This window comes from Piliocolobus tephrosceles, chromosome 7 (genome assembly GCF_002776525.5).
Source record: "Piliocolobus tephrosceles isolate RC106 chromosome 7, ASM277652v3, whole genome shotgun sequence".
NCBI lineage: Eukaryota > Metazoa > Chordata > Mammalia > Primates > Cercopithecidae > Piliocolobus > Piliocolobus tephrosceles.
Genome location: NC_045440.1, coordinates 29,734,068 through 29,749,385, shown reverse-complemented (window position 1 = coordinate 29,749,385; position 15,318 = coordinate 29,734,068).

Below are 15,318 nucleotides of genomic sequence, written 5' to 3'. Positions count from 1 at the left end.
GGGTATATGGATGTTTAATGGGCACAAAAAAATAGAAGGTATGAATGAGACCTGCTATTAATTAGTAGGTAGCACAACAGGGAGACTATAATCAATAACAACTTATTTGTACATTTTAAAATAACTAAAAGAATATAATTGGATTATTTGTAACTCTAAGGATAAATGCTTGAGGGGGTGGATACCCCATTCTCCACGATGTGCTTATTTAATATTACATGCCTGCATCAAAACATCTCATGTACCCCATAAATATATACACTTACTATACCCCCACAAAAATTAAAAGTAAATTTAAAAAAAAAGTAGCAGATATATAGGCTAAACAAATCTAGAGATCTAATGTACAAGATAAACACTATAGGTAATAAAATTGTACTGTACATAGAATTCATGCTAAATCAGTAGATTTTAGCTGCTCTTTCCACACACACAGTTTTTCTTCCTATATGAGATTACGTATATGTTAATTTTCTTCACCGTAATAAATGTTTACTACCTATGTGTATTCCATAACATAACACTATATACCTTAAATGTACACAATCAAATTTATTTTAAAAATTAAATCACTGGAAAGTGTTCATTGCATTCAAAATTACTCTTAGGTCAAGGGAGCGGCAAAATGAAAATTACAAACTACATAGAACTATTGAGAGTGTGAGAATGAGAAAATAAGGATATACGCTCAGTTTTATGCTGCCAAGGTAGTGTTAAAAAACAAAACAGATTGAAAATTGTTGAACTAAGCTTTCAGTTGGCTAAGAAAGTGCTCAGAAAATTAGCATAGAATTATTGAAGATTTTTTAAAAGAAATTCACAAACTTAGAAAACAGAAAAGTTTATCAATAAAACCTAAAGGTGATTTTTAGAAAGACCAATCATTTTCAAAATTTCAGCAAGTATAATTTGAAAAAGAGAGACACAATAAAACTTAATAATGTTGTCAGTGAAAAGTGGAAATATGAATGAATTTTAAAATATATATATAATGATACATTTTATTATCCAGATGAAAATTGATAATATCTTAAGAAATAATTATCAAAATTGCCTCAAGAAAAGTAGAATGTATAGATCTAAAAGAAAATGAAATGTCACTCAAAGTAGTATTCTAAAAACTGTACAACAGTCAGATGAATTTGTTCTATAGATGTTCCATAAACCTTTAAGAAACAATTCCAAGGCCGGGCGCGGTGGCTCAAGCCTGTAATCCCAGCACTTTGGGAGGCCGAGACGGGCGAATCACGAGGTCAGGAGATCGAGACCATCCTGGCTAACATGGTGAAACCCCTCTACTAAAAAATACAAAAAACTAGCAGGGCGAAGTGGCGGGCGCCTGTAGTCCCAGCTACTCTGGAGGCTGAGGCAGGAGAATGGCGTAAACTCGGGAGGCAGAGCTTGCAGTGAGCTGAGATCCGGCCACTGCACTCCAGCCGGGGTGACAGAGCAAGACTCTGTCTCAAAAAAAAAAAAAAAGAAAAGAAAAGAAACAATTCCAATTTATACAAATTATTTCAAAATATATGAAAAATTTCCTAGCCCATTCCTCAAAGCTAAACAACACCGACATCAAAACCAGAAAAAGACAGTACAAGGAAAGTCAATTATTTATTGTTTTTACTAATAAACACATAAACTAAATTTCTAACTTAGCTAACTGAATACCAAAGTGTGTCAAAATAATAATATATAGTGACCAAGTAGGTTTGTCTCCAAGTCCAAGGATGGTTTCAATGAAATTAAAGTTAAAAGAGAAAATTTTAACTTAAGTTAAAAATTTTGTGATCATTACAAATGATACCAAAAACCATAAATAGTTCTCCTTAAGATGCATGTACATAGATATGTATTATATGATATATAGTATGCATTTAGATATGTATAATGCATATTTAGAGCCATAGATAATTCTCCTTAAGGAGAATTATATATCTATATGTACATGCATATTAAGGAGAATTATCTATGGTTCTATATATGCATATATATCTATAATACATACATTGATATAAAGAGACACATATCTATATATACACATATAGACCCATGTTTATAATATTTATATATATTCAGCTATATATTTACATATGTATTAATTCAGTTACAGTCCATTTAAGATATAGAGCAGAAACCACAACAGTTATTTTTACATAAATAATTCAATATAAAGAATTGCTGTCCGACCAGATGTTGGAAAATTGAGAAGGCAAGAGGGAATACTAAAATATCATGGTATAAGCAACATAGGAAGCAGCTACTTAGTGCTGAGACAACAAAGGGAAGAGGTTAGAATTATAATATAAATACTAAACTTAGAAATTTGAGTGGCTTCTCAGAGCTGGGACCTAGACCGCTCAGTAGGGGGCGCTTGCTGGTTGGCGTTGTTGTCAAAAAAAACCCTAAGGAGCTAGTTCTAGGAATGCTGTCAAAACTAAAAACTGGGCCGGGCGCGGTGGCTCAAGCCTGTAATCCCAGCACTTTGGGAGGCCGAGACGGGTGGATCACAAGGTCAGGAGATCGAGACCATCCTGGCTAACACGGTGAAACACCGTCTCTACTAAAAAATACAAAAAACGAGCCGGGCGAGGTGGCGGGCGCCTGTAGTCCCAGCTACTCCGGAGGCTGAGGCAGGAGAATGTCGTAAACCCGGGAGGCGGAGCTTGCAGTGAGCTGAGATCCGGCCACTGCACTCCAGCCCGGGCGACAGAGCGAGACTTCGTCTCAAAAAAAAAAAAAAAAGTAAAAACTGGAAATAACTGTTGCTACTGAAACAAACTATAACTGCTGAAATAAAAAGTACTTGTTAGGGTGTCATTAAACAGAACAGGAAGCAAACAGAAAGTGTGTTCCTTCTTCCCCACTCAGCCTTCCAGTCCGCCCCTAGCGCCCCAGAGAAATGTGATTTGTAGAATCCCAGCCCAGGCAGCGTCACAGAGTGTATATGGGTGGGGCTGAAATTAAGGCAATAGCTTAACCCCAGCCTATGTACACATGTATATACCTGGGGGTCACCTTGTACTTCCCATAGCTTGGATTTTTCTCTATACATCCAAATCAAACAACTTTATTTCTTTTACTGTTTTTTATCATTATACACAAAAGTATTAAGAAACAAGAATTGCTCAATGTAGATAATTTTAATAGTTGTACTATATGTACATAAACATTATTTTTATAAAACTCAGAATTTAAACCATATTTCCCTTCACTTATACTGCCTATCATTATTTGAATACATTTATTTTAATTTCCCCTTCATTAGTTCAGTTATTCAAATAATTCATGAATGGGTTTCTTAAAGTTGAGCTCTATGTGCATGTTTAAATAAGGTAAGGGTTTAATACAAATCGTATTAACATTAACATACTCTTGAGAGACTTTTTGTGAATTGTGTGATTTTTAAATCGTTTTTTGTTTGGATTTTTATTATTTTTGTGCGGGGGCAGGTGTGGCAGGCGAGGATTGAGTTTGTTGTTATTGCTGTTGCGGCTGTTTTAGCTGGTTCCTTAGGTCGTAAAGCAGTAAAGTCCCTGGGTAGAGAGGGAAGCAAGGGGTGACAAGAGTCATGGATTCTCAGGGGAAAAAGTCTGCCTATCCAATGGCCTGAGTGCTTTTCTTCTGCCCTTACAAGAGCCCATTTTCAACACTTCTTCCAGGCAAGGTGACTCTTCTAGTATTCAACCATTCTTCTACATTTTGCAATAAACTCAGTTCCCTCCTGCGTTCCTCTTCCTTCTCCATTTCTGTCCCTCACTTTGTCTCCTTCACTCTGTGCCTACTGAGACTGTGACTGTGGGCTACAATTATCTCTGTGGCATAAAAGAAATTGCTGAACCAGAACATTTGCAAGCCTTTCTTCAACTCACATGTCCTTTGAATTATCTCCTTTCACTGCTTCTGTTCACAGCAAAGCTTATCTAAAGAATTATCTACATTAACTTTTTTCTATTTTCTCCTCATACTTATTCTGTTTATCTTAAAAGTTGTGTTATTATGCACCAATGCTTATTTAAAACCAATGTATATTTCACCAAAGACAATATTCAAATGGCCATCAAACCCATGAAAACATTCTCATCATCCTTAGCCACTAGAGAAATGCCAAAGAAAATCACAATGAGATGCCACTTCACATCTAGGATGACCATAATTTAAGAAACAGATAATAACAAGTATCCATGAGGACACTTGTGGGAATATAAAATGGTGTCATCACTCTGGAAAACAGGTCTAACACTCCCTCAGATTACATATAGAGTTACTTTATGATGCAGCAATTCTACTCCTAGTTACATACCCAGCAGAAATGAAATTATTAATATATGTCCACATAAAAACTTGGTACATGAATGTATATTACAGCACTGTTCCTAACAGACAAAACGTGGAAACCATTAAATATCAAGTGATGAACGGAAAAGAAACGTGTTATATCCATAGAATGAATATTATTCCACAATAAAAAGAAATGAAGTACTGATATGTACTGTAACATGGATGAACCCTGAAAATATTATGCTAAGTGAGAGGAATCAGACACAAAAACCACATATTATATGGTGCTATTTATATGAAATATTCAGCATAGGCAAATCTATAGAGACAGAAAGTAGAATAGTGGTTGCCTAGGGCTGGAGATGTTAGGGATGAGGGGATTGGGATTGACTGCTAATGAGTCCCAAGTTTCTTTATTAGGTTGTTAAAAATGTTCTAAAATGTACTGTGGTGGTGGCTATGAGAGTAGCAGAAGGCAGCCAAATATCTAGGCAGATAGGTGTGGGTCCATGGTGAAACCCCACCCCTAAGCCAAAGACAGTTTAAAGCCTGAAAACCAAGCTACAAGTTAAATCCTCAGACTGACTTGAGAATTTGTTTCCCTGTTTGGCATGCTTTCTCTGATTGATCCTCACCCTTCACCTATTTTACACATACCTACCCTTTCCTAATTGGTCTTCTACACTCTCATGCCCACGTCTGAGTGGTGTCTTTGTTTTAACCTTTTTTGCATACTCACAAACCAATCAGCATGCACTTCCCATTCTGAGTCCATAAAAGACCCCAGACCCAACCACATGGGGCGGCAGGTTGGGGGGCCTTCCCACCTTCGGGTAGGGGAACCACCCCCTTCCCCACATACCCTCTCCACTGAGAGTTTTCATTTTGCTTAATAAATTCTACTACACTCACTCTCTGGTGTCCGCGTGCCTAATTCTTCCTGGTCATTTGACAAGAACTCGGACCTAGCTGAGCTGAGGAACACAAAGAGTCTATCAGTTACATAACTGTAAATATACTAAAAACCATTAAATTATACATTTTAAAGGAAATGTATAATGGTATATGAATTATATCTCAAAGCTGTTACTTTTTAATAAAGGAACAATAAAAAGAATGTATATACAGTCCCAACATCTAATTTTTTAAAAACCTAAAATTTCTGTCATATCCTCCATATGCTTTGTTTTGTTCTATTGAAACATAGGAGTTATGCATATATTCTGAACATTAATCCTTTGTTGGTTAAAAGTATTGCAAATTTCTTTCAATTTGATGCTTTTTTTTTTTTTTTTTTTTACATAATTTAAGGTATCTTTGGACGAAGAGAAGGCCTTAAGTTTTTAAATCTAATTTAAAATTAGATTTTTACAATCTAATGTATCAGCCTTTTCATTTTGACATTATGCTACACGTGATTACTTAAGAAATTTTCCCCTACCCTGTAAAATATTCTTAAACATTTACTCTCTAAATATTTTAAAGTTTTGTTTTTCACGTCTAAATCCTAAATCTGCCTGGAATTGAATTTCATATATGACGTGAAGTAGAGATCCAATTATAAATTTTCTATATAAATAATCAATGTACCAGGTGACTTATAAAAAGAATTATTTGCTGCCGGGCGCGGTGGCTCACGCCTGTAATCCCAACATTTTTGGAGACGGAGGCGGGCGGATCACCAGGTCAGGAGATCGAGACCATCCTGGCTAACACGGTGAAACCCCGTCTCTGCTAAAAATACGAAAAATTGGCCGGGCACGGTGGCGGGCGCCTGTAGTCCCAGCTACTCGGGAGGCTGAGGCAGGAGAATGGCGTGAACCCGGGAGGCGGAGTTTGCAGTGAGCCGAGATGGCGCCACTGTACTCCAGCCTGGGAGATGAGCAAGACTCCATCTCAAAAAAAAAAAAAAAAAAAAAAAAAGAATTATTATTTGCTCACTAACATTCAATGCTACCTTCCCAAAATATCTAATTTCCCTAAATTAACATGTCAATTTCTGAACTTTCTGTTCTATTCCCATTGATCTATAAAATCATTGATTCTTAATTATAGCAGCATTATTATAAGCCCCTTGATTTTGTTTCTTAAAGCATACGTTGGCTATTCTTGGCCCTCTGTTCTTCCATGTATATATTAGAATCAGCTTGTCTAATCTCATAAAAATTAATGTTTGGGATTTTTATTAAATTGCATTAGACTATATATCAATTTGGAAAGAATTTGGACCTTCATGCCATTGTGTCTTCCTACTTACAAATATGATCTGTCTCTCTTCTTTAACATTGTTGAATACAGTTTTCTAGATTTTCTTCTTTGAGGTCTTGCACATCTTTATTTGATTTACTACTAGGGCCTTAATATATTTTATTGCTCTTGTACATAATATCTTTTAAAATATATTTTCTAATCTTTCATCCTGTTTATAGATTTGCAGTTGAGATTTATATTTTGTATATCCAATACTGTCACTAAGTTTTCATATTAATTCAAATAGTTTTCCTGTATGTTGTAGAGGACTTTCTGTGAAGTTAATTTTATCAACTTATAAGTAATGACAAAAAAAGTCTTCCTCTCATATTCCAATATATTTTTATTTTCTTGTCTTCCTGAGCATTCTGAGACCTCCAATATAATACTAAAAAAGGAAAAAGAGAAAGACTGGGAGAGCAAGGAAAAGAGAGAAAAAAGCAAAAAATAAAAATATATACATGTCTGTCATGTTTTCATTTTAAAGGGAGTGTTTCTACTATTTAATCTTCAAGCATATTTGCTGTAGGCTTTTAGTAAAAATGGCTTTTCAGGTTAAAATCTTTTCCTTCTACTCTGAACTTTCTGATAATTTTTATCATTAATGGATAGAGAAGTTTTTCTCCAGCTACGACAATATTTGTATTTTTTTCTTTAGTATCTTCTATTTTTAATGTGACATGTTACTTTAATGTTAAATCACCTTTCCATTTCTGTCATGTTTTATATTTTTATGGGAATTCAAACAATAAACCTGTGCCCATGTGCATTAGAAATTTTTTTGATGTTGTGTAGCAGTCTCAAGTAACCTAGTAGAAAACTGAATCAAAGCCCATAATAAACTATAGCAATAGGTTAACTTTTAAGGAACACCAACTTTTAATACTGTTAAAAATTCACTTAAGAAGCAATCATAAGACAATTTTACTTTACCACGAAAAAAGTAAATTTATAAACATTTTGGTCAAACATTGTTTGTTTGTGGCCTGGAGAGTGAGGCCAGGAGAATCACTGCTCTGGTCACAGTCTACACTCTACCAGTCCTATCTATTTACCCTCTCCTCTCCTTAATAAAGCAAAACCTCTGCTTCTCAAATTTTGATTTAGTTTATTCTATATTTCCAGACATTTTCTTTTTGGAAAACTATTTTTTCTTCCTTCAAATTACTACTTAAAATTTTTCATAAGTTTGTCTTCTCTGAATATCTCTCTCTGATTCCATTATCCTACTCTTTTTATGAAACTATTCTTATTCTTCAACTATTATTTCTAGTCATTGGTAATGTATTACATTTTGATAATTATTATGTAAAATACAGGAATAACATGATGTCTGACACACAAATTGCATTCGATACATACTAATTATCTAGTTAAATTCTTTTCCCCATTAAATGCAAGCTAGTCACATGTTATGTACAGCATTCACACTTCCCTACACAAAACTATTTTGTTTTGTATGTAATTAACATTCTGTAATATGTCCAAAAGCTATTATTCCTCTCCCCCCAACCACTATGAATATACCAAACATTCTTCTCTTACAGTACTCTGCTTTGCAGCATACTTTTTCCTATTCATTGTTGCAATTTCTACCAGTAAATTGGCCTCTTTATTATACTTGATCAGAGTATAAGACATTGGACAGCATATTGGACTACAAGCATCTTGTAATTACAGCCAAGACTTAGATCTGATAACGAATTATTGTTTGTGCCCAATAAATTTACATTTCAGGTTGCCAGTGAATGGGGAATTTGCTGCCAAGTGTTTTTGGAGCAATGTTTTGAATCTTCTACCAGATACAGACATAATAAAATTAGCATTTGAAAATATTAGATATGGACATATTTCTACAGAAAGTAAAGTCAAGGCTAATAAAACAAAAAGAAATGAGTATTGCCAATTAAAGCCTTTAATAAAATAAAAACTCTAAATGTGACAGCGGATAGTTAAATAATGTGAACTACTATCCGAAATAAGAGACCTCATAACCTGATTTTCAAACTCTGAGTAAAACCACAGGGCATATGATGTCTTTAGGCCATTTCCTGTGCATATATTCTAATATGGTTTGGATTTGTGTCCCCACCAGTATTTCATGTCAAATCATAATCCCCAGTGTTGGAGGAGGGACCTGGTGGGAGGTGACTGGATCATGGGGGCTGATTTCCCCCTTGCTGTTCTCATGACAGTGAGTTCTCATGAGATCTGGTTGTTTAAAAGTGTGTAGCACCTCCCTCTTCTCTCTCTTCCTCCTGCTCTTGTCATGGAAGACGTGCCTGCTTCCCCCTCACTTCCCACCATGATTAAAAGTTTCCTGAGGCCTCCCCAGCCACACTACCCATACAGCCTATGAAACCATGAGCCAATTAAACCTCTTTTCTTTATAAATTACCCGGTCTCCAGTATTTCTTTACAGCTGTGTAAGAATGGACTAGTATACATTCAAAGAGAAATAATAAAGTTGAGGAAAAAAGAGTAGCATACTAGCATGCAGAGCAGAAAAACTAGTAATTTTTAAATAAAGACTACTTGTAATTGTTCACCTAAAGACTGGCTTTCCCACCCTCCCTTATTATCTCCTTTCTTATGTTTTCTGTCATCAGCCAGTAGCCTATCACATACTACATGCCTTTGGGGTGATTTTTATCAAATATGCCACTGACAGGAGTCAGCCTTCTCTACCTACTCTATAATACATCCCTATGAATTATTCTTGTCTACCTCACTACAAACTCGAACTGTATTTTGATGATCTGTGGGCTTCCAATGGCTCTGTTTCAACAGCTTCCAGTGCCGTTAGTGAGATACAGAGGGGATTGGAGGGGGCCAGGAGCCTTCTCCATTCATGGGTGTTTGACCTCAAGCCCATCACCCTCCTGGGCCTCAGTGCCTTCACCTGAAAATTAGGAACTTGTACTAATCAATGCTAGAGTCCCTGAACTGTACCTGCTATAAGCCAATGAGCAGAAATGGTCCAAGAAGAGAGTTTTTTAATATGAAAAAAATTAAATGAAACATCCATATTCTTTCATGCTAAGTAGTTCTCCATGTTAACCTCTACATTTATATTCTTAATTCCCTGGGCCTTCTTAGCCCTGCCAATTTTATTATTATGAAGCCAATTGGCAATTACAGGTATTTCCTGTAGTCACATAATCCCAAACTCTAAGTTTTCTCTAATTATTATTAGAGTACCAAACAACAGGAACACTAAAGTTACTATTTTCTGTATTGGAGATTCTGAAATCAGTTTATAATTTACATACATGTGAAAGGTCTGTGAGTTTCTTCTTATGAAAATACATTTTGGCTCTAAATAGGGTAAAACATCAAATAGCAATGTTTCAGTCCAGGTTTGTAGAGAGATGTATAATTTATTATAGAGATTTGACTGGGTAAAATTATGAGAGCTGGTTGCACAGTAAGGATACTAAAAATTGACCACTCTGGCACTATGGGAGGCAGTAGGTGACCTTGACAAGAGTGATTTCAGTGAAATGGCAAGGATGAAACTATAATTGCAATGAGCTTCAGGAAGTACGCAATGCAAAGAAATGGAGACGTGAATGTAAGTAACAATTTCAAGGAACTTGGCTGTAGAGCAAGAGAATAATGAGACATTTACTGGAGGTGGATGTGGATTAAGGGAGTTTTGTTTTCAAAGAAAGAAAATATTGCATGCTTATGCAAAAGAACATGTAAATAGCAAAAATTGCCACTGCAGGATGAAAAGCCAACTGCAGAATGAGCTCCTTGAAAATATCAGATGATGAGAGGTGGTGCATAAGTTGAGGACTAGTCTTACACAGGAGTAGACAATCAATTGCAGCAAGAGGGAAGGTGGAATATGTGGGTACAGATGAGATCTCTGCACCAACCACTTGTCTACATCACCTAAATACATCCTTCAAGTTTCAGCTCAAATGTGATTTGTTCCAGGAAGTGTTCCCTGCCCCCCTAACTGGGGTCCACTGACCTTATCTGTGCGCCTCTACCATCCTGACATAGGGCATAATACTTCACTTTTAATGATGCAATGACATGGTCCTGTTACACTGGGTAGCTAGTGACACATGAGCAGGGCAGGAGAGGGCCCCCTCAACCCCCCCATACACACACCTGGTGACCATTAGGTGATGATCAAGTGGTTGCTTACTGTCTCTGTAAAATAATAACTAGTTGCAGCCAGCGCCAGGGAAAGGCAGTCTCACAATACATAGGAAAAACCTGAAACTGGTGATCAGCAGCTTCACCCACGATTTCAGGAATTGGATGAGTGGACTCAAGCATGAGCACTAAGAGGCAAAATGGCAGAGCTTCACTGATACACAACCTTCCCCTAGGAATGCTAGACTGGTAAGGGAAGAACACCTCTAGGGAGCATGTGTACAACTCCAGTAAACACACTGAGCCTACGGCCCCTCCCAAATGCTAGTAGGTCACTGCGCATGCAGACAGCACACACTCAAGGGAAAAATTGGGAGAGAAGGGACACAAGACCCCAGAAGTATGCCAACGTATTAAACTCTAAGTCAAGGTCAAACAGCACACTTGGTCTCTCAAGTCACCTGCTTGGCCCTCTTCCAAATGTACTTTCCTTTCTTTCATTCCTGCTCTCTAAAGCTTTTAAATAAACTTTCACTTCTACTATAAAACTTGCTTCTGTCTCTCCTTCTGCCTCATGTCTCCTCCGTCGAATTCTTCTGAGGACGCAAGAGTTGATGTTCCTGTAGACCCTTACAGATCCACTGTCACTAACAGTGTCTTTCCAGGTCCTTCTCACTCACAACTTGGTTATTCTTACAGCTCCTTGTGCCTCGGCCCTAGCACGGGGTTGGTCCGTAGGAGATAACAGATGTTACTAAAGGGAAGAAAATTAAGCAAGACAGAAGATATAAAGCACTTTGGGAGGCCAAGGAGGGCAGATCACAAGGTCAGGAGATCGAGACCATCCTGGCTAACACGGTGAAACCCCGTCTCTACTAAAAATAAAAAATAAAATAAAATAAAAAAAATTAGCCAGGCGTGGTGGCAGGCACCTGTAGTCCCAGCTACTTGGGAGGCTGAGGCAGGAGAATGGCATGAACCCGAGAGGTGGAGCTTGCAGTGAGCCGAGATCGCGCCACTGCACTCCAGCCTGGGTGACAGAGCGAGACTCCATCTCAAAAAAAATAAATAAATAAAGGAAAAAATAAAGGAAAATGTGTCACCATTCACTAAAGACTCCATTCAGATAGAAACCATCCCAGGATTTGTATTCCGAAGATGCAGAAATCATGAAAACTAAATTTGTAAAAACTAAATGGAGGTGAGATATGGTAAAGCCTGCTGAAAGAGAATGTGTCACACTTTGGTATTAAGCTGACTTCAAATTCAATTTCAGAGCACCAGACTTTAAAAAAAGAAATTTAAAAGTATCTCACAAAAATATTACTCAAAAGTAACTGTGGTGCTCAAGCAAACAATTTTAGAACATTTTTCAATACCATGCTTGTTTGGAGAGAATCAAAACCAATGTTATCTTGTCATCTGTTCTCCAGATTTTCTTCCCTAGTCATTCCTCTGCCTTTCCTATCACCTTCATTTATAAACAATCAAACGTGCTGTCACAGACACTAGACTATAACTTCCAGTTCAAAACAAGTAATGAGGAACTCTCTAAAAAAAGAGAGAGAGAAAGTGCATCACCACTGACTGCAGGCAATGTAAAAAAAGGAGGCAATAGAATTGGGCTAGAATGTTCTCTTGGGTACCCTCCCTCAATATAAAATTGTAACCAGCCTACAGATTCTTCCTGGCCACTGAATAGACAAAACCAACTCAGGAGACCACGGCATTGCAATGAAGAAAGAGTTTAATTGACACAAGGCCAGCCACACCATGTGGGAGACAGAGTTGTTACTCAAATCGATCTCCCAGAAAATTCGGAGGCTATGGTTTTTCAATAATAGTTTGGTGGGCCAGGGAGTCCGCTTCTGGGTGGGGCCACAGGACTGGTCAGAGGGAGTGGGGAGGTCCAGGTGAAGCTATTGGTTATCAGAAATACAAACACCTGAAAAAACATCTCAAAAGGCCAATCTTAGTTCCTGCAACAGAGATGTTATCTGCAGCAGTAATTGGGGGAGTTGCAAATCTTGTGACTTCTGGAATCATGGTGGGTAATCCTTTAGGTCAACACCTTAGCAGAATTCAGGTTGCTCATCCTCCTACCTGGTTGTCTTTTATCAGCTGTACCAAGGAGTTTCATTTGGAGGAAGGGTTATTATCATTTAAACTGTAAAATAAATGTCTTCCAAAGTTAGCTTGGCCTAAGCCTAGGAGTGATTAAGGGCAGTTGGAAGGTAAAAAGGCAAGATGGGAGTTAGACAGATCTCCTCACTATCATGGTTTTCTCACTGTTTTAATTTTTGCAAAGGCAGTTTTAGAATTGGCTTTGCAATCTGCAAGAAGACGTGGGTTCTGCAATAATAAGCAATCCTAAATCTCTCTTGCTTCTCCTAAGAGGGATAGTACACTCCAAGCCCAGAAAACCTGCTTCCTCTGAATTCCTCCTGGGGCAGAAACCAGGCCTCTGACTTTGGGCAAAGAATACAGAATTATTCATCTCACTCATGTTTTTTGGAGGCCATCAAGTAGTTAATACCTTCCCTTCCTCCCCCAGCATCCTCACCTGGCTCTTACCTAAAATCCTTCCAGTAAATATTTCTTTCTTACTATTTCAGAAGTCAGAATTTCTCTGTGCCAGTGTTTCCTAAACATGCCCAACTATCTGAGTCACCCGATATGCTCCCTAAAATCCAGATTCTACCAGGACTCTCCCTTGGAGATTATGAATCAATAGGTCTGGGATAGGACCCAGGTTGCTCCATTAAAATGCAAATGCCCCAGAGGAGAGATAATAGCTTAAGCTCTTGTTTTATTCATTTCATTTATACCTCCTGTCTTTTAAAGACTTTGAAGTGGCTAGTCGCAAGGTGGCCTAAAAGTAACTTCACAAGATTCACAGTGTGACAAGAGGCATCCCAAGCTGTCACTGTCCTACTGGGTAACCACGGAAGCATTGTGCACCTCAATACGCCCCCACAGTATGAGCAGGAAGGAAGAACTCCCGGCCAGAAATCAAGCAACAGTGGAATCCACTCTCCGGCTCTTCATCATTGGCTGTTTGTGAACTTTGTAGCTTATTTAAGATTCTGGGCTAATATATTTTTTTAACTATAAAGTGTTGAATTTGATGATCTTGGAGGGTGACTGCCTACCTTATATGTAGAACAGGTGCATTCATCCTGACCTCTCTCACGAGGCTTCTAGGAAAAAAACTGCTAAATCTGATAGGTAACTATTCCCTTAGGGACCCTTCTCTGAGCAAATGCAAGAATGAAACTTTGCATTTTGTCATTTATTACAGATTTAATTTTCTTCCCCAAAAAGACATGTTAAAGTTCTAAACCCCAGTATCACAGGATGTGACCTTATTTAGAAATAGGGTCATTGAAAATGTAATCAAGTTAAGATGAGGTCATATTGAATTAGGGTGAACCCAAGTCCAATATTGGGTGTCCTTCTAAGAAGAGGAAAATTTGGACACAGAGACTCCAGGAAGATGACCACATGAAGATGGAGGCAGAAATTGGGGTGAGGCATCTATAAGCCAAGGAACATCAACTATAGCCTGCAACCATCAGAATTTAGAAAGAGGCAATGGAGGAATTTCCCTAGAGCCTTCAGATAGAGCATGGCCATACCAACACCTTGATTTCAGACTTCTAACCTCTAGAACTGGGGGAGAATGAATTTATGTTGTTTTAAGCCACTCAGCTTGTGATACGTTTATAGCCGCCCTAGGAAACACCAACTACCTAATAAAATATAAGCATAGAATTGTGATGCTTAGAACTATACTTTACTTAAAGCTAACACTCATCTGTTTAGCGGTCCCTCCTCTTTAAAAAAAAAAAAGAAAAGGAAAACAGAAAAAAAAGTATCAAGAAAGCAACATGTCCTGCCCCTGCCTTCCATTATCACGACTTCCTCTCACTGTGACATTGAAATAAAATGTTAACACACCTCTCCAGCAGTTTACAAACGGTAGAAAAGAGAATGCATGTGGAAGTCAAAATATTCAGCATGCTAACTGACTGCAAAAATAGCTTTATATAATTTATTAGACTGAAACGAGACTGGGTCTTGCATATGTGGCTACCAGACAAAATATCTAATGCCGTAGGACACAAAAAGAAATACTCTGGAGTTTGCTTTCATTTTACCCATTATGATTCAGAATTTGTTGTACAGATGATTCTGTTTGTCATCCAAATGGACTTATTATGGAGGATTTCTGAAGAGTCTTCTGTCACACTCACACACCTAAAACCAAGGAACAAAGAATGCTTCCAAGCAGTCAGCCTTGTGTGTAACCAGTCTTATTTCAGTCATTGTGGAAGCAACTAAAATATCACAAATAGACCAGGGAAGTAGAGAAAATACAGTCCATGCTGGACTTTCTATATATCATTGTTTTCTCTCTCTGAGTGTTGACTGCTAGTCACCAAATTTTCCAAAGACAGAGAGAAGTGAACGATTGCCTCTGCTTCTTGCACTACTGCACGACTCACTTGCTGAGAAATAAATGTTCCTGTATATCTGGCCTTTCAAATAATATTTAGGGAGCGTCCTTTGTAAGACTTTCCTCCAGGAAACAAATAAACATTGGCAGGTGAGATAAAAGAGGTATGGAGGAAGGCAGCATGATCATAAGGAAGATGCTGGAAAGTGGGCAGGACA